This window comes from Centrocercus urophasianus, unplaced genomic scaffold (assembly GCF_019232065.1).
Source record: "Centrocercus urophasianus isolate 14NV4802_14NV808 unplaced genomic scaffold, USGS_Curo_1.0 seq_49, whole genome shotgun sequence".
In the NCBI taxonomy this organism is placed as follows: Eukaryota; Metazoa; Chordata; class Aves; order Galliformes; family Phasianidae; genus Centrocercus; species Centrocercus urophasianus.
The window spans coordinates 26028-44229 of NW_024885077.1; the positions used below are offsets into that span (position 1 = coordinate 26028).

Genomic DNA, 18202 nt, shown 5'->3' on the forward strand with positions numbered 1-18202 from the left:
GCTGGGGTGTGCGGCGCCGGTTCCCGCGGAGAGAGGCGAGTCAAAGGTGGGAAGAAGGGGGAAGGACGGACGTTTTTACAAGTTGGCGCGGAGAACGAGCGGCTGCCAGGCGCAGTAAGAGCGCACGGCTCGTGCGCTCGCAGATGGTCAGGTGCATCCAGGAGCCGAAAATAAGCGACTCGGTTTTTTCCCTTGTCACGTGGATGGCGCGGAGGAAGCCGTGCGGGCGTTTACTGCCGGTGGGCGTTCGGCTCGTCGGCCCCGGGCTGGGAGTCGTGGCCTCGAGGGCAAAATCACGCGTTCCTCTAGCCTTGGCTCTTGTGCCGTTGCTCCCGCTGTGACTGCAGGTACATCACGCGGCGGCGTGGCCTCGGCTTCCCCCACGGTGTTGTTATGAGGGTGGTTCGAGTTGTAGATATTCGCGCCAGAAAACACTTCTGTGCCTGGAAACCCCTCTGTTAGTATAAGGGGGAGTGCTCTCATCCTAAAGCAAACGTACTTACGTTTGAGAGATTTGTTTTGAGTATACTGCAAGAATATTAACAGCAAGTTTAACTTAGCAGAACACAAAACACCATTAGCTGTGCAGCAGAGCTCGCTGTCATTATTGGGATAAATGTTGCCCAGTGCTTGGTAGGTCTCAACAAAACAATTTCTCATTCACAAGAATTAGTGGGATTTCAAGCAAGTAAACATTTTCCTGATTTTTTTTTTGTTTGTTTCTTGTAAATGGAGAAAAAGCAGCTGATGAACTGTATATATACACACACACATTGTACTCCAAGCAGCTGCAGAACCCTGCAAAAAAATTGGTCTCAACAGTGTCACTGAAACTTACAGAGATATGAGTTTCATGGAGCTTTTTCACATTGTCTTTCACTCCTAACACCCAGAGTTGACCAGAACTGATTTTACAGAGAAGTCAGCCCATGTTTGTGTGTTTGATTGGAAGCAGGGCACTTCAGCTCCCAGTTCCAAGCTGCAAATCCTCAAACCCGTAAACAGAGATGCTGTGAATTTGCCACCCTGTTACTCCCTCTATGTTACACCTTTTCAGGGTGCTTACCCATTCGACAGCATCAGTCACCTTACAGAGCTCTGCAGCACTTCAGCACCATTCTGAAGTGAGGTGACACAGAACAAGTCCAAGATGTGGGGTCACGTGGTGATACAGATGCAATAACATGAGGCATCTGAAAGTTTTCCAGGACGTTTTTTTTAAGATGAGGAATAATTTCACCCATTGCAGACTGGTGAACAATGAAGAAATGAGGCATTCTGTCTGGACTCCTTTTTTTTTTTTTTCTTTTCCTTATTTAAATAGATTTATTAGTAACTTCAGATTCAAGTCTGTAAATGAGTATTTTTATTCCATCCTTTAAAAAAAAGAGTGACTCCTTTGTGCTTTGGTAATTTTGGAGTATTATCAGGGTTATTAATCAGTTTAGTCCTGGTTTTAGAAATGTGGTGATCTTCCTCTATAGAAAAGTGCAATAAACGACCTTTGTCCATTAGAAAGAACAATAACAAAAGCACAGAACCAGATCTCTGTGTTCCCAGGCATAATCATGTAAGAACAATGATAAAGGGGTAAGCAGTGAAAAAGAACAGGGTGATTCTGATTTTGCATTGAGGTCAGTCAAGACGCGTAGACCTAGGAGAGAGAGCAGGGTAGGGAGCAATGCAAGACTCCAGCGACCTGAAAAAAAACAAAAGCAGAACATGGGTGCAAATAGAAGAGGTTTGGTACCCTCTTTTATTCTTAGAAAATGTGAAAAGGATTTCAAAACAGTTTTGCAATGGATACTGGGAGTAAATCTCTCATCATTCCAGATCCTGCTGAATTCAGTGCCAGCTGAACATTTTAAAACAGGACTGACGATTAATTCTATCAATAATAACTTTATACATGAAGCTTGTACAACTCTTTCCTGGAAAGATTTTAGCTTGTAGATTTTTTGCATATTATCATCACACATCAGTGTTGGCTTGAGGAAAAAAATCCTAGAGTTAATAAATAAAACCAAGCTGTCCCGTGAAAACACAAGCACTCCTTATATTCTAGAGGGGTTTTGGCATTGGTCGCTGGCATTAAAAGTCCTTTATGCTGTTCCATTGTAGTCTATTCTGTTCCTAATTATTTAAGAAACTAAGCACCTTAGATAAACTCCCATCTGATGCTATAAGAAGAGAGTTGTGGAATGCTTTATGTAACTGTCTCTCAGTTACAAAGCAAACCTCTAACAGCACAGGCTGGAGAGCAGTGCTAATGGAGTGAGGTTTAGTCAAGAATGGAAAAAACTGCAAAAACCTGACAGTGTTTTCAAGTACGTTACATCAGATATGTGCTGCGATCATGGTTTCTGTCAGCCAGGAGAGTCTGGAGCAGATTAAGTGTTCAGCTGTCTGCTGCACTGACAAAGCAGACCTATGGGGAGATGAGATTTTGGGAAGCATCCAAGTGGTTTATGTGCTTTTTGGATGCTTTACACAGAAACGTTGCATGTTGGAATTACTTGAGCTGTAAAAGAAGATCAGTGCTTTTTTTTATTTTTAATAAAGCATTGTTTTAATGTTTTAGTTACTGCTTAAGTGAGGCAAAGAATGTGAGCTATTTCCTCAGTCAATAGTTGTCCTTGCCAAAGTCTGCAATGAACACTAAGCCAAGAGTGGTACTTCGTCCTTAAGATTTCCAACTATGCTGACACACTGTTTTGAAACCTCCTGCTCCGGTTGTCCATTCTCCTGCTAATTCCCCTTGGTGCCCCTTTAGAAGCTCTTCCAAAGCCTTTCTCTGGATTTCTGTATGTGGGAAGCCCAAATGTCTCTATTTACTGCCGCGTTTTTTTGCTTTGATTCATATACAGAATTATCTACCATCATTTGATGAGGAATAACAAGTCTCTGTCTTTACTTTGGTCTTCTATCCAGATGAGAGCCAGGCTAAAGCATACTTGTGGGCAATTTAGTATTGTGTTCAATTGTGTTCAGTTGAGAGACTGGGCAGAATAGTTGAGGTCTAAAGGGACTATGATGTTGATGCCAGTGTCACCAAGGTAAAGGACGGCACCTCAACTGCAAGTCTGAGAAATTCAGAGAAGCAAGTTTGCTTTTAAAAGTAGCAATACAGTCAGAGCAGAATCGGTAGAACATATCTGATCCTCGTTACTTGATCTTGGCACCACATTCTCCTCCCAGGCCCCTGAAGTAGGTTTTAGAGCAATAGTTTGAAAGTTGATCCATCCCCATGGTCCAGGACACATCAGTAGGTACAGACAGACAGTAGATACAGGAAAACTGATCAGTAAATCTGAGTGTTTCTGAGTACATCCTGTTTTCAGAAATCCCATGGCAGGGTCTCCAAAGCCTTCTAAGGCAGTTTGTTCCAGGCCATCCATTACATGGGTTCACTCTGCTGTGAAAGTTTTCCCAAGCACCCTGCTTACAGCTCTGCGGTGATGTTACAGCACTTTACCTGTGCAGAGCTCTGCAGCAGCCTTTTATGTTTTTAAATTCACTGTCATGCCTAAGTGTCTTCCTTTCTGGAATGAACAATCTCAATTCTTCCAATCTTTGTGTGGATCACAGAGTTCAGTTTCTCTTCCACAGTTAGCGTTATTTTCTGTATATTAATCACCTAGAAACAGTGTGTGGGTTGGTTTTGGAGTTGGGAATGAATCACTGTTTGATTCCTTTTCTGGTTTCTGGATAGATTTTGAACAGGATCTGAGGGCAACTTACAGAAACCATAAGAAATTGTGGTGCAGAGATCTTGGAGTGAAGCTGGATACGTCATGATATTTTCAACACGCAGTAATTATACTGTGACTATGCAACTCAGTGATGTTATTTAGCACAGAATTTACCACAGAATTGACCTTTTTATTCCCGCTGAGGATTTGTGGTGTTTTGCTTTGAAAACAACATATACTTAAATCTTTTTGGTATCCTGTGCATATCATATCAGGTGGAAAAAGTCTATACTGTCATTGCGGTTAAGCTCAAAAGTGTATTTAACATGCTAAATCTGTGCCCTGAGCTAGAACTAGCAGTAAGATTAGAGGGAATGGCCTCAGGTTGCATCAGGGTTCAGGTTGGGTATTGAGAACAATTTCTTCTCCAGAAGGCACTAGAATGGGCTGCACAGGGCAGTGGTAGAGTCACAAGTCACTTGCACAGATGAGATTTTGCTTTTGTAAATGGGAGTCAGATGTTTAGCAATGTGAGGGACTTAGAAGAATGTAAGTCATGAGAGGGCTGTCAGTCATAGCTGGGGGAGTAGAAGCAGATCTGGACCAGGGTGCCAGAAAAATTTTGCACAAAGGGGATTTGTTACTCAGACTGCTCCAAGGGTATGTAGTTTTGGAATAACTTGGAACAAGAAAACTACATTTTTTTTTTCCTTCCTTCCTCCCACCCTCCTGCCTCCAGTTATCTAACACTGGTTTGGGAAGACAGACTTAAATTACCTTTTTCATTCTCTAAATTTCTGCAGAAAATTTTTTCTCCTCTTTCACTACTTCCACATAATTACGTTGTCATTATGTCTTCAGTGCAATTCTGCAGTACTTGTATTTGGACACTGGTCCTTGAAAACAATGAGGATGTTGACTGTTTAGACCAGCACACTAATCTGGGTATATTTTAGATTCCAGTACAGTAAATATTTATTAGACAGTAAGTAAAATTCCTAAATAAATGAATGTTTGGCTAAGAGAAAAAAAGAGGAACCAATCTGAGCAGAGACAGGAATTTCAGTTGAAGTTATTTGTTTGCAATCTGTGGGAAAACAGCTTTTTCACATGATGGATTCTATGTTTCCAAGTATCCTTGCGTGATCACTAAATGAACTGTCTTCTTTGGAATGAATGGAAGAATTCTTCTGTAACAAAAATCCATGATCTTGCCTATCACTGACAGATACAAATGCATCTTCTAAATGCTGTGCTCGAGTCAGTAGACTAGGAGGTTAAGAAGCCAGCTGCTGATTTTCCTCAGAACAAAAGGCAGAGATCATTTTAAAGCTGCCCTTTGAAGAAAAGTCACTTAAGCTCATTGGAAGCTGGAACAGACACAGCCATTCTCAGGCTGCCTCCACATGTGGATGTGCTCCAGGTGAGGTCTCACCACCACAGCTTGAAACATCTCTTTTCTCTCCAATGAGATGAAGCAAATATATACATCTTGATTAATGAACATTTTCTACCAGCTGAGAAAGACAAATTAATGTAGTCTTTGGGCTCTCTGGGAGTGTGCACTTTCTTATGGTCTTCCATCTCCTTTTCAGAGATAGGCAGATCGCCTGAGGATGTTCTGGTGGAGTTGGAGGGGCGTTCACCTTGAGAATACATTGCACAGCTGAGAGCAGAGAGCTACGAAAGCTGTGTTACACAATCTGTCTCTACCAATAGTCAAAGTTGTCATTTGGAGACAGATTTACAGATCTTTACAAAGGCTCAAAAGAGCAAAAGACAGTTTAATTCGACAGAGAAACACCAGAAGAAACAGACATTAATTAGGGACATTTTGGAATGGGCCTCAGTGTCAATGTCTGTAAGGAAACTTTGCTCTGAGACTCCAAGCTGTGCAAGCAGTTTGCTTCCAATGGCATCCAGGTAGCATCTCCCTGAATGTAACTACTGCTACTACTACTATTTTTCATTCCCTATGTATTGTCACTGGAAGAAGAGGGACTATTGGAGGTGCGAGTGGGATGATGGAGCCAGAGGAATTCATGGTGACAGGGTGCAAAGGGCCCAAGGGGTAGGGAGAAGCTCACCCTCACATGAGACTTGAGGCATTTTGTCTCCTTTGAGAATAATAGAGATGTGAGTGTTCGGTAGTCTGGTCATGTGCTCTCTGGAACTGCTTTGCTTGGAGGACACATCAGTGAGAAACTCATGGGAACCTTATTTTATGTGTTTTATTACAGGAAGCTACACAGCTAAATTCAGGCCCCTCTTGCCCAGAGAAAGGTAAAGTGCTCTGCAGTAAGAGGCTAGTACTCTGCTTTCCTACTGGGAGTGTGATGTGGTGAAGTAGTGAATGCTAACCTGTTCACAGCAAATGTGACCAGGAGGTGTTTGAGACCCATGGAGACGTGGGCACTGAGGGACATGGGCAGTGGGCAGGGTGGGAGTGGGCTGCGGTTGGATGTGGGGATCCTAGTTGTTTCTCCAACCTTAATGATTCTATGATTCTATGATTCTATTCCACGCAAAAGAAAACTGGCTCTAAGTGACATGAGATGAACATGGGGTAAACTGATATTTGTGCTTATTGTCATAGTCAGTTTTTCCCATGAGATTCAGAGCTGTTTTGAAGGCAGTTCCATCTGGTTTGGCTAAATAAAATGCTAAAAATCAGAAGTTGTTGTGGAAATCTGCTTTATTCCCTATTGCAGTAATCCCTTTAATATCCTGCTATTCTTAGACTTCTTCCATTTTCTCCTTTTAGCTTCATTTAGTATACAGAGGTATGAGACAGACTATTAAACTGAGTGAAAAGACTTCTGCTGATTTCATTGGCTCTTCAATAAGAGCCGGAGAGCCTAAGTTAAGATGTGTGTAGAACATATGAGTGCATGTGTACAAAATACATAATAATTATTACAAGCCTAGGGTGAACAGCAGTGCTTATAAGCAATTCAGATTAATAACCACGGAGATGAAAATTGCTTATTTATCCAATAGGAAGCCAAAATATGAGGAAAGTTAGGCTCATTTTCCTGAAGATGCTTATTATTGATACGGAAAAATGAGTTTCAGCATTCATGTAGGCTTACTGACAAGATGTAGTTCTTTGTATCCCAAATTTAATAGAGATCATTTTTGCAACCTGAGGGCAGGCTCAGATGGCCTAAGCAGCCTCACATGAACTCTCTATCCCACACACTGCTGCCCATGGGCTCAGGAGCTCATATAATCCCACTGCTGGGGCTCTGTTCCCCCAGCAGAGCTGTGAATGATGCTGATTTGTGTGCCAGGTGTTGGGTCTTGCTGCCCATCATGACCTTGCTGCTGTGGGCCCGTTTAGTAGTGCCTGGTCTGCACCTGGCCTTGGTTATCCTCACTGGAGCTGACCCGTGTGTTGAATTCCTGGCCATGGACCTGCCGTGTTACCGGCTCTAAGCTGTGGTGCCTGTAAAATGGGTCTAGTCATAGGAGTTTTCAGACCAATATTCAAGGTCATTGTATCGACAGGGCTATTGAGTTTCATGAACTGCCTTCATCTTCTATCATTCTTAATCAGCTAGGAAGTGATAAAACGTAAGTCATGAGATAAAAAGTAATGTAAGAACCTAGTTCATGTTATGATGACTCCAATACTGTCATTGGAGCCAAAAGGCAAAGTGAATTGCAAGCAAGGAAAACTGACTTGGGGAGGATGTCTGTTTTTCTGGTGTTTAAAATCATTATTTCTTTATCACAAGGGTTATGATCCTAATTCTAATTGATTGTCCTCACAGTATGTTGATGCAACTGAGGGCAGAGAGTGGGTAGGATGAGCAATGAGTGGTAGGAAAAGGAACAGAACGACTGACCTGTTAATGCTGCTTATAGTTTGTGTCATCCAGCCACTATGTGAGAGCTCTGTCCTCAATTACATCATGGCTTTGTGGGTTAAACAGTGGAAAGCAGCATATGTTAATGGTCTTTGTGTTGAGGTTTTAAGGTTGTTCAAAGTCTAAACCTGCGTGATGAGATTTAATTCGCTGAACAAGCAAGAAATTTATGTTCCCTTTCATGACTTTTTTTTACTTTAAATGCAATGTTGACTTGATTTTTAAATATAAGCATTAATTAAAACAAATAATCTGGATATTTCTTGAATTAGTTTTTTGTATACTTCTCCTGTGTGTTTCTCTTTGCATACTCGCTTCAGCTCTCTGGCTAATAGCAGGCATCTTGCATGCATAATCCTTTTCTGTGGAGCTGCCAAAGTGGGAACTTGTAAGAGCTGAAGTAAAGCATCAGGGAACAGCATTTGTGTAAAATAACAGTCAGTTATACTAAATAGGGTGCAAATGTATAGGTACATAATGTCAGCAAGGGCATAACTTCTGAAATTAGAGCTTTGTGATTAAGTCTCCTGGTTGGGTCTTTGTTCTTATGCTTTTAAAAGGCATAGTATTTCTAGTGGTTTAGAAGAGAAAGACAGACCTAATCCAGGAGTGCTATAATGTAAAACACGCATGGAACTTTTTAATATATTGCCATAGGATCAATAGTAAGTGAATCAGTTATAAACTTATGGTTTATATATCTGGAAATCAGAACATTATGCTTTATCATTATGCGTAAACAGTGCTGATAGGCACTGTGCTAAATGGACAGTTTATAGGTTGAACTGGAATGTTGTAAGGTTTCTGTAAGCTGTGTCCTGTAGTAGGGAAAAGGAAATGAGGTAAGTAAAATGGGAAAAAACTTTTTTTTTTTTTTTCTGGAACTTTCTTATCTTCTTTGCAGTGTGTAGCTTTTAATTGTGTGTTCTTGAGAGAGGAGTAGTTAGGGGTTTTCCCCTTATCTTAAAGCACGTCTCATTAAATATATGAAAGTCTAAGCTCAGATGATGTCCCTGTTACACAATGCATGCAGGTATTTGTTAGCTGTGCAATAATAGTGTGCCTTCCTATCTACCTTCTGCAGGAACTGCTGCAGCCAGTGTTGGCAGCACGGTGTGCTGTGCACCACGAGTCTGTTGGAGTTCTGTTGTATTTTGTTGCCTCCCACAAGGAAAGTTCTTTAACTCACAACGTGGATTAGCACTTCAAATATAGGAAGAAGTATGTGCACTTCAGGATCTCAGTTCTACAGAGTACCTAAATGAAAGCTTCTGACCCAAATGACAAAGCAGTTCACCACAATGACATGTGTTTGGATACTGTAAAAAGTATATTGCAAAAAGAGCAACTTGGAATTTCATTAGGCAGGTTTTATCCTAGCTCCTCTTGGCTTATGCTACGTAATAGGGAGTTGATATAATGTCTAGTAGCGAGAGAACCAAAACCTGTTCTCTTGTGAATGTGGTGATGGGAGGAGTGCTGGCAGAGGATTCATTCCATCATTGTTACTTACAGCTATATAATAGCTGTATACTATATATATATATGATAATATATATATCTAGTATATATATATAATAGTATATTATTTCAGAAGCAAAGTCTATTTAGTGCCTTGCACGTGGAAAGTACTTCTTACATGTACAGAGCCACCTCAATATGAACTTGTTCAGCTGCTGGTGTTGCTCAGTAACTCACCTTCCTCAAGATGGCACTTCAGCATCCTGATGCAATCTGCTCTGTATTGCAGAAAGCATACTACATCACACATAATGTGTGCCTGAGATGCTTTTTCAGTGTATTCAGACCCGAATCAGAGCGGAGGCCTGTATCTCAGGAGCAGTCCCTCTGATGGCAGTCACATTGCATGCTCTCAGTCAGACAGTCCTTCTTCACCTTAATGCTTGTTGCTTGATGCTTGGACATCTCCATCTAAATTTGGCGGGTCAGTCCTGCTGTGAAGCTGCAGGAGGTATGGCTGTGGGCCACTTCGTACAGATGTGTGGCCAGGAGTTTTCTGAGTGTGTCAGCTGGAGTTCACAAGAGCTGTGCTTGGTTTAGAGATGACCATGAAATGCCCGCAGAAAGATTAGGTGGTATTTTTAATGTAAAGTAACAAATCGTGTTGATTCAATACAAATGTAACTGTATATAGCTTTGAAAGCCCTCAGGAAACTATGGAAATGTAATACTGTAACACTGGAATATGTTCAGTTTATATTCTGACGTTAATATATCAAGTGCTGGGATTTTTGGATTAGTCATCCAAAATCATGAGAAGTATACTTATGTATTTGGAAAAGAAGGCCTCTAATTACGTGATGAAAAGTCAGATGTTAATCATTACAGGTCTTTAGAAATGATTTGTTTGAACTGTTAGTATTAGCTTTTGAAGCTCTAAAAGGGATTGCAATCTGATTCTTCTCAACACTGTACAAACAAGCTTTGAAAAATATTCCATGCCCATGCAATGTAACTACAATCAGAGAGGTTCAGAGAGCTCAAGTGAGTAACCAAAAGTCACTGAAGTCTGGAGATAATCCAAATATCTGAGCTGCTTTTCATCCCTCAGGTCATGCTGCTGTTAACAAAGTGAGCTTGGTTTCAGATAGCTGTGTTCTGTTATTCCACCGTTATCTTTCCGCTTTCAACAGAAAGATTGGGAAACGAAAATTTTATTCGATGAATGATTGTGTTAAGGTGCAAAACTTCTAAATCTTTCTACCCACTGCTTTTAAAAATCAAATCCTACGTTTATATTAACACTTCTGATATCTAGGCATGGCTGAAAAGTGCTCTGAGAGGCACAGCATGACTGAATCAAAGCTCTGTCTGCCACTACAAGGCGACTGTGGTATTGTCACCGTTTGCCAAACACAGTGCTTTTGGGACTGTTGGACAGTGAATAGAGAACATCCAGGGAGCTATAAACAAAGTATGCTACTGAGTTCATCCATGACAAGAGTGAAAGCTTCTTTTAATCCTTTTTGGAACTCATTGTTTACTACTGAACTTGCTGTGAGCCTGTGGGTGCTATTGTCTGAGTTCTGTACTTCTTGCAGCTGAGCTTCATATGAGAGTCATCTTGAACAAGTTTTGAAAAGTGAATTGTTGGAAATAGCTGGTTGTCATTTACCCATGACAATGAGAGTTCCATCTGCACACTCCCTGTTTGATCACTGTGTGTGACATGAAGTTAAAAGCTGGCTTATAGCAGGAAAAGGATTCTTCAGACACTGCTTGGTATTTTGAGGTCTAATAAAACGCTCTGAATGGCATAGTTAGAATATGGGTAAAGGTAAATGAACTTGCTGGTGGACTGATAAGAAGAGACAGGGAGGAGGAAGTGCAACAAGCGACACAGCCTTGTCACTGTGGGTAAGGGCAGCATGCTGGCTTTGTCAGCATGAATGAGAGCGATCTAAAGCCCCAGAGCTGAAAGGTTAACATGGACTTACCTGTCTCCTGGAACTTCAGGGAGAAAGGAAGCTGCAACAAATACAATACAGGCAGGTTATGGTTTCTAGAATCTGTTTACAACTGTTAACCCAGTGTTTTGCACAAACATCTAATACTCATAAATCAATTGCGTCACATAGGATTGGGTAATCGCTGTTTGAGTAGCCTCACATCTCCTTTCAGTTCTCTAAGTAGATGCCTTTCAAAGGCATCTCTAAGTAATGCCTTTGGTGTAGCGATTGGCCCCAAAACAAACACATCCCAAAGAAATGGAGCAAGATGTGCAGCCCGCAGAGCCGCAGGCTATCCTTCTTCTCTTGGAAATCGATGTTAATTGTTTTATTTACAGACAGACATGAATTGGAGGACAAGCTTCTGGGCTCTCCCTTGTTAGAAGTAGAATGCAAGGAGATTGGACCAGCTCAGAGCCCTAGAAAAAAATTACATACTCACTTATAATTTAGCATTAATTGTATTTTTTCACCCTTACAGCAAATGTATTCTAGGAAATACAAAGGCCTACTAGAAAGGGAGTGATGTGATCCTAGTTTGATTGACATATTCTTTGCCAGGTTTCTTCCAAAGCCCTTTAGATTACTTTCTTGGTGTCTTTTCCTATATTACAAGCATCAAAATAAAATAATTATACAGGAAGACCGTTCTAAATGATCTTGAAATTAATTGGGATGCTTACCTTTGCTTCATAGCCTTTCCATTTAATGCAACGTAGTTTGGTCCAGACCTCCCTTAAAAACAAAACAGATGCTCCAAAAGTAAGTTTTCAGGAATGCTGGCAGGCAGCTTCTCCCACGAACAACCTCAGTCTCCTTGGTGTTTCAGATGAGGAGATTGAGCTGGGTAATTAACATGTATGATCTGTATTTACAAGCTGAAAAAATGTTTGGTTTGTTCCCTGACAACTGCCTTGCTCAACTCTAAATGAAGTTAAATGAAGAGGAAAAACAACCTAGTTTTCATGACAAATGTACTTGTGAAGGCAAGGGACTAGCTGGCTATGGCTGTGTGCAATCCTGGCAGCAATCTCTTGGTACCATGGCTGCAGAACTTCCTTCCGTCCCTCACTGATACTCAGCTACTCAGCCAGAAAGAACTGCCTCCTTCTGGATATCTAATAGGAGCCTTGGTTATAATGAAACTCTTAAACCTGAATTTCAGGCTCGTTTTAACATGTTAGTCTTCATGTGGCTTTTGAGCCTCTTTCAAAACCACATTTTTGAGGCGTTTAAATAAACAAAGCCGCTAGGTTTTGTTTTTAAGTCAAATGGATGTGGGGAACCTGCTGGCTTCCCAAGAGTCAGTGCAACACACTGTGATCTGTATTCCCAGCCTTTTAAAGAGGTTCCTTACAAGCAATGCCCAGCAGGCTAGGATGTGTGAGGTGACACATCCCGCCGCCAGCTGAAGCTGGTTGCAGCTGAAGCCAGCAAGTTTCCTCCAAAGAGCTGCTGCATCTGACCAACAGGAGTTGGCTTTACCTCCCTTAAGGCTCTTTTTCTGTTTCTGCCAGCTGCAACCAGTGAACCTGTTGCCCTGTGCTAGGCACTTTCTCACAGTTGCAAGCTGCTTCAAATACCTTCTCTACTCCGCTGAATATATCAATACTATTCCCAAAGTATGTTATTGAGCAGCAGACTTCCAAAGACTTTGGCAGAATCTTTAAAGGATTGGAGTTGCTATAAAGCAGAAGAGGTTTGGCACGGAGTTCTGCCTGACTCAGTTGTTCCATTTCCCAACAGTCATAGATGTGAGCTCTCTGCTTCATGGCGTGCTGCTTTTGATGGGGTCACACCCACGCACAGGGGCACAAAGCCTGCTTTTGCAAATTTAAAAATGTATATTGCTTCTTCGCCAAAGAAATGAAGAACAGTGAAAAATCTTTTGGTAAGTCTGAGTAGGGACTTCCGTAGTGGAAAAAACCCCTAGCAATGTATAAGTCATCTGAAATACATAGCAAGAGTTGGATCGTGAAGTCACCACCCACTTCCCAGCACATTCAGTTAATTATTATTTCTAGATGGTTAGGAAGAGTGGGAGAGAGTGGATAGATGTTTAACAGGATGACCTACTAAAGTTCATGGGAGTCATTTCTTGGTACAGAGTAAAGATAAGATCAGAACCAGTGGGACAAACATGCCTCTGGAATAAATGCAGCATGCAAATAGTTTTAACACTAAGTTGAACTAATTTGCTCCAATAGACTGCTCGATTTACTTATCCACAGATGTGTTAGGAAATAAATACTCACATACGGAAAAAATATGCATATTTTCAGTAGAAGCTGCTGGAGAGAATCGCAATGTCCTGGAGAGACATGAAACTGAAAAGTAAGGGGTCTACAAAGATGGAGGAACATGTTCTCGTAGGTTGTTCCTATACTGTCCTATCACACAGTGACAAAGGTTTTTTTACAAGCATTCATCTGATAGTCAAACCTATGTGACACTCTGACAGACTCCAACACTTGACCTGACATGTAAAGTTTTGATTCAGCAATGAACTTGAGGATATTCTTTGTACTGAGCATTGCAGCAAAACCACTCCTCAGCAGAAGCACATGATCACATGCCTACCCTCAGACATGGGTTCTTTTGTAATCACACTTATACCTGAATTCAAATTGAAATCCTTAAGACAGAAAAGGAAAGAAATTCAGGGTAACCTTTCAAGACTGATAGTGAAAGTTCTTGTTACTTTGCAGAGCTGCTTAAGTGCAATTTTTAATTTTCTAAAATAGCTGTACTTGATATTTGCAGACAGTTAAAACATCAGGCATTTTCATGCACTAATAGTAGAGGTTTTGCTGAATTATATAGAATATAATATGTAAAATATTGTATAAAATATTTTAATTTGAAAATTCCTTTTAGAAAGAAAACATGTTCCTTTGCATGATTTTGCAAAGGGCTGGGCAAAAAAAATCTAGGAATTAAAGCTTGTGTTACAGCTATCGAAGGCATCAAACACAAGTTGAGAAGTGACACACGGCTCATTTTTGTTACTGAGAGGTTTATATAAATATGTTTTCTAACTTTTTTTCCATGGTCACAAGCAGAAAGTACTCTGCCCTGGTGAGGCCTCATCTGGAGCACTGCGTCCAGTTCTGGGCTCCCCAGTACAAAAAGACAAGGACCTCTTGGAAAGAGTCCAGCAGAGGGCCACAAAATGGTGAAGGGCCTGGAGCATCTCTCCTATGAGGAAAGGCTGAGTGAGCTGGGTCTGTTCAGCCTTGAGAAAAGAAGACTGAGAGGGGACCTGATCTGGTAAATATCTGAGGTGTGGGAGGCAGAGCGGCCAGGTCGGACTGCCTTCAGCAGTGTGTGCAGACAGGACGAGGGGGAACAGCCAGAAACTGCAGCATGGGAAGTTCTGCACGAATGTGTGCAAGAACTTCTTCAGTGAGGTGACGGAGCACTGGAACAGGCTGCCCAGGGAGGTGGTGGCGTCTCCTTCTCTGGAGATGTTCCAGACACCAACTTGTGCGACCTGGTGTAGGGAACTGCTTTGGCAGGGGGTTGGACTCGATGATCTCTGGGGGTCCCTTCCAACCCCTGTGATTCTGTGATTCTGTAAAGGCTTTTGATGTAGCTCAGTGGGCTTTGTAGGAACGAGAAAAAGGTAGGGAAGCTGGGAAGAAGAATGCAGATATAATGTAGACCACGAGGGAAGGTTGGCTAAGAGACAACAGATGGAGGGTGAAATAGTACCACAGTGACTTAGTTGGCATTGTTAGCCTGAAATGGAGAAGTAAAACTCAGAAGAAAGGTCATTAGGAAAGGCTGCTTTCCCAGGGAGCCTGCATGCGAAGTGCAGTGTTAAATTGCATTGTTGAAGCAGACACATTTAACAGTTGGCTCTCCCATGCTCAACATCCTTGGCAGTGTTTACCATGTGTAATAATGGTGGGAAGTACTTTGGAGATCATGTATGTTACCTTGGTGCTGCTTAAAATCCTGTCTTTTTCAGGCAAGCTCAGGTTCAGTCCATCCACTGGCTGTGTATGTACTTCATCTCTTTCAAATATGCTTAAAAGCAGCCATTTCTTATGCAAACCCAGGAGTGACCTTGCATAAGCTCTTCTTGTATATACTTCTTTCCAGGTGAGAGAATAAGAGCAGATCGAGATCTGACCAGGGTATGGAGTGCAACATGAGCTCTCTGTGCTTCTCTGCTGTGTTTACTGAAGGTCACCTTCCTCCTTGATGTACAAGGTGAGAACACATTTCCTCCCACACACTAGCCCTTCAATTTTACTGAAGTTTCTTTGTGAACAAGAAGCATTCAGAAAGTCTCCGAGGCTTTCCAGTCAGCTTTTTTTCAGGCACATGGGTGACTGCATTGGTCTGAAAAACAAACTGTGCAGTGCTTCTGCATTATCACAGAAGTTCACGCTTTTGCCCAATTCCTGCATGTTGTCTCACACTATGGCACAAGTCCAGATGAGGAAGCTTAGCCAGAGCTAGCTTGAGCTTGAATCTGAGGTCATCTGCGATAGCCCTGTTAAAACATCAGCTCAGTGCTTGGTAACAGCAAAGAAAACCCAGTGCTACGAAAGGATGGGAGCCAAACCAGAAGGCTGCTGCACAACCCCATAGCTCATCTGTGCATAGAGAACTCTATGCTACACTCCTTCTCTCATGCCAGGATATGAAAAAAGGGAGAGGTCTAGAGGTTGATGGAAGGTACAGAACAGTTTATGTCTTGGGAATAAGTCAGAATAGGGCAATATATTACAAACATAAGTATATTTACAATTTGTGCATTGTAAATATATTATAAATAAGTACATTGCTTGTAGATTTTCAAATGGAATGTATAGAGTTGCAATCAGACATTCAACTCAAAGGAAAATGTGACCATGTCTCCCTACTAGACTTCCATAAGACCAATCTTACCAGAGAGAAACATGCTTTGTTTCACAATCCAGCCTTATTTGCACCATCGCTTTTGGGCAGTATGTACATTTGTGAACAACTCTTTTCAAGGATGAAGCACGGAAAGAGAAAAATTGGATCAATAATGAGCACCTTGAGAACTCACCAGGAATTGCAACCACTTCCATCTAACCAGACTGATGCATTATTTTAACAAAAACGTCAAATATCCCACTAGCTTTGTGTTCATGTCGCCTTCTTTTTTTATGTTTTAATTTAAAGGGAAAAAAGTGTTATTATTTATTTGTGTTTATTATATATTTTATATGCAGCCCAAGACAACAACTCTGCATTCAGTGTGGCCCAGGTATTCCGAAGGTTGGATACCCGTGCAGTCATCAAGCTCTTTTGGTGGAGGTTTTACTCGACGATTGCAATTTATCATTTTCAATCCAGACAAGTACTGACTTCTGAGAATCAGAAGTATGTCCTCCTTCTCGTGCCTGCAGTTTCTCTATAGACAAGCAGAAAAATTGGGACATGCTGCAGTCAGTCTGACAGCTGCCGAAAATGCGAGTGATTCATAAATATGTTCCTTCTGTGTGATGATTGTTGGTAAGGGTGTAGGACTAATCTGGAGCCTCTCGTCACTAGCCTAGAAATAGCTGTTTGGTTTATAAAGGCAAGACCCGCAAAAAGCAGACCAAGAGCAAAAAACTGCATGTGAAGCAGGAACAGCAAATTTTAGTGAAATAGCTTTGGAGGGAGAGCTGGGAGAACACCTTTGTTGACATTCCTAAGAAAACGATTTAAATGAGATTTTCAGGACATCATGGCTCTTATTCTGCTCGATGCTGAATGGATAATTCTCACCACAGCAGCACTGCATTATTCCTTTTCATATGCTCAGTTTTGAGCTCTGCTGTGAGTGAAAATGGACAACATATAAATGTGGAATTGCACAGACCACCAGGCATTTCTGACACAAATACATTCATTACTGAATAGCTTTATTCTTGTGCAGTCATCCTGCCTTTTTACTGCAAATCCACTGTGCCAATTCAGAGTTCATAGAAAATATTTCACATCCAACGTGACTCCAGATTACATGTGCTATCTTACAGCAGAGGGCAGCTCCTTTCATGTTCCAGCCTCCTTAAACTAGTTTAGGTGACAGTTACAGACGGGAAGCCTTGACCTATGAAATATTTTTGTTATACTTTAATGCATTACTGTTATACTGTGACTAAGTGATAAGATTTTCTCTGGAAAAGATACAGGTTTGCCCAGGTTTATGCAGAGCAGTTCCAATGGACTTTAACTTTCACACCTAGCAGTCAACACTGCTGCAGGTAGTGCTGTCGTGAGAGGGAAATTGGGCCCTAAGAAACTTATTATGGAAGTATTACTTGAGCTGATCTTTCAGTTTGCTTTGAGCCCTGTTTGAAGGAAGGGACTTGCTGCTAAAATCTCATAGAACTTCCTACATATTTCTAAAGTTACAGGGGAAATAAAACGCTGCAGTCAGGTACATCAGAATTAGTGAACTGGATTTGAGCAGCATCCACCTCTCACAGCCAGTATCAGCTGCTTTGAGGATGATGAATGTCAGCCCTGCAGCTAAGAAATTTGTGAGTTAACTAGCACAGTCCTTTGCTCATCCCCCACAGACAAAACCGGTGTGTTCTGCTGCAGAAATGCTTGTTTTTCCTTGAGAAAGTCTACCATGTTGTCTATTTCAGCTCCTTGTACTGCTTACTCATTTTCCAGTTTAGAACTGTCTGTGTTTGATATTCATTGTTTTTGCCTTGAGAGAAAACATACGGAAAATACATCCAGTGCTCAGAGGCTCTTGTTTCAAGGGTTCTTTGTCAGTTCTTCTTGTTAGGAAAGCAGGAATGTCACCCTCTGTGGGGTGTTTTGTGCTTTGCGTGTATGCTTTCTAGGCTGCTCAGTCTGGCACATCATAATGTAATGCAGCAGCAATTATACTTCACTATTTGTTGCCAAGTACCAGTATAGGTAGAGAGCACATGGCTGAACACTGACTATAGCACAGCAGAAATTAAAAGCCCATTCTCTCATCCTGCACTCTTGTAAATGTTTATGAATATATTGACATTAAGATAAGAGGAAAATTTCCTACCAGCTTCATTTGCAGTTTAATCTTTGACCAGGTCATAGCTGCTGTTTGTTTGGAGTGAAAGTGCATGTGTTTACCTTTTCCCTAAACCTCATCCATCTTGAGATCATCAGAATTCTGAGTGCAGCGCATGGGAGCTGAGCT

General features: G+C 41.5%; 2 long non-coding RNA genes across 4 annotated transcripts; one reads left to right on the forward strand and one right to left on the reverse strand.

Moving 5' to 3' along the window:
* Nucleotides 1-53: 53 nt before the first annotated feature.
* LOC122169062 lies at nt 54-12935 on the reverse strand. 2 transcript variants are annotated; one of them, XR_006171456.1, is made up of 4 exons: nt 12618-12935; nt 11718-11877; nt 11023-11053; nt 54-1699 (listed from the first exon to the last, which is right to left on the reverse strand). It is a non-coding gene; the product is annotated as an uncharacterized LOC122169062 (long non-coding RNA). The 2 variants fall into 2 exon arrangements; XR_006171455.1 differs by lacking the exon at nt 12618-12935 and having other exon boundaries at nt 11718-12105.
* On the forward strand, nt 212-17857 carry LOC122169063. Of its 2 annotated transcripts, none has more exons than XR_006171457.1 (3): nt 212-347; nt 15142-15252; nt 16248-17857. It is a non-coding gene; the product is annotated as an uncharacterized LOC122169063 (long non-coding RNA). The 2 variants fall into 2 exon arrangements; XR_006171458.1 differs by lacking the exon at nt 212-347 and adding an exon at nt 14270-14304.
* Nucleotides 17858-18202: the final 345 nt, after the last annotated feature.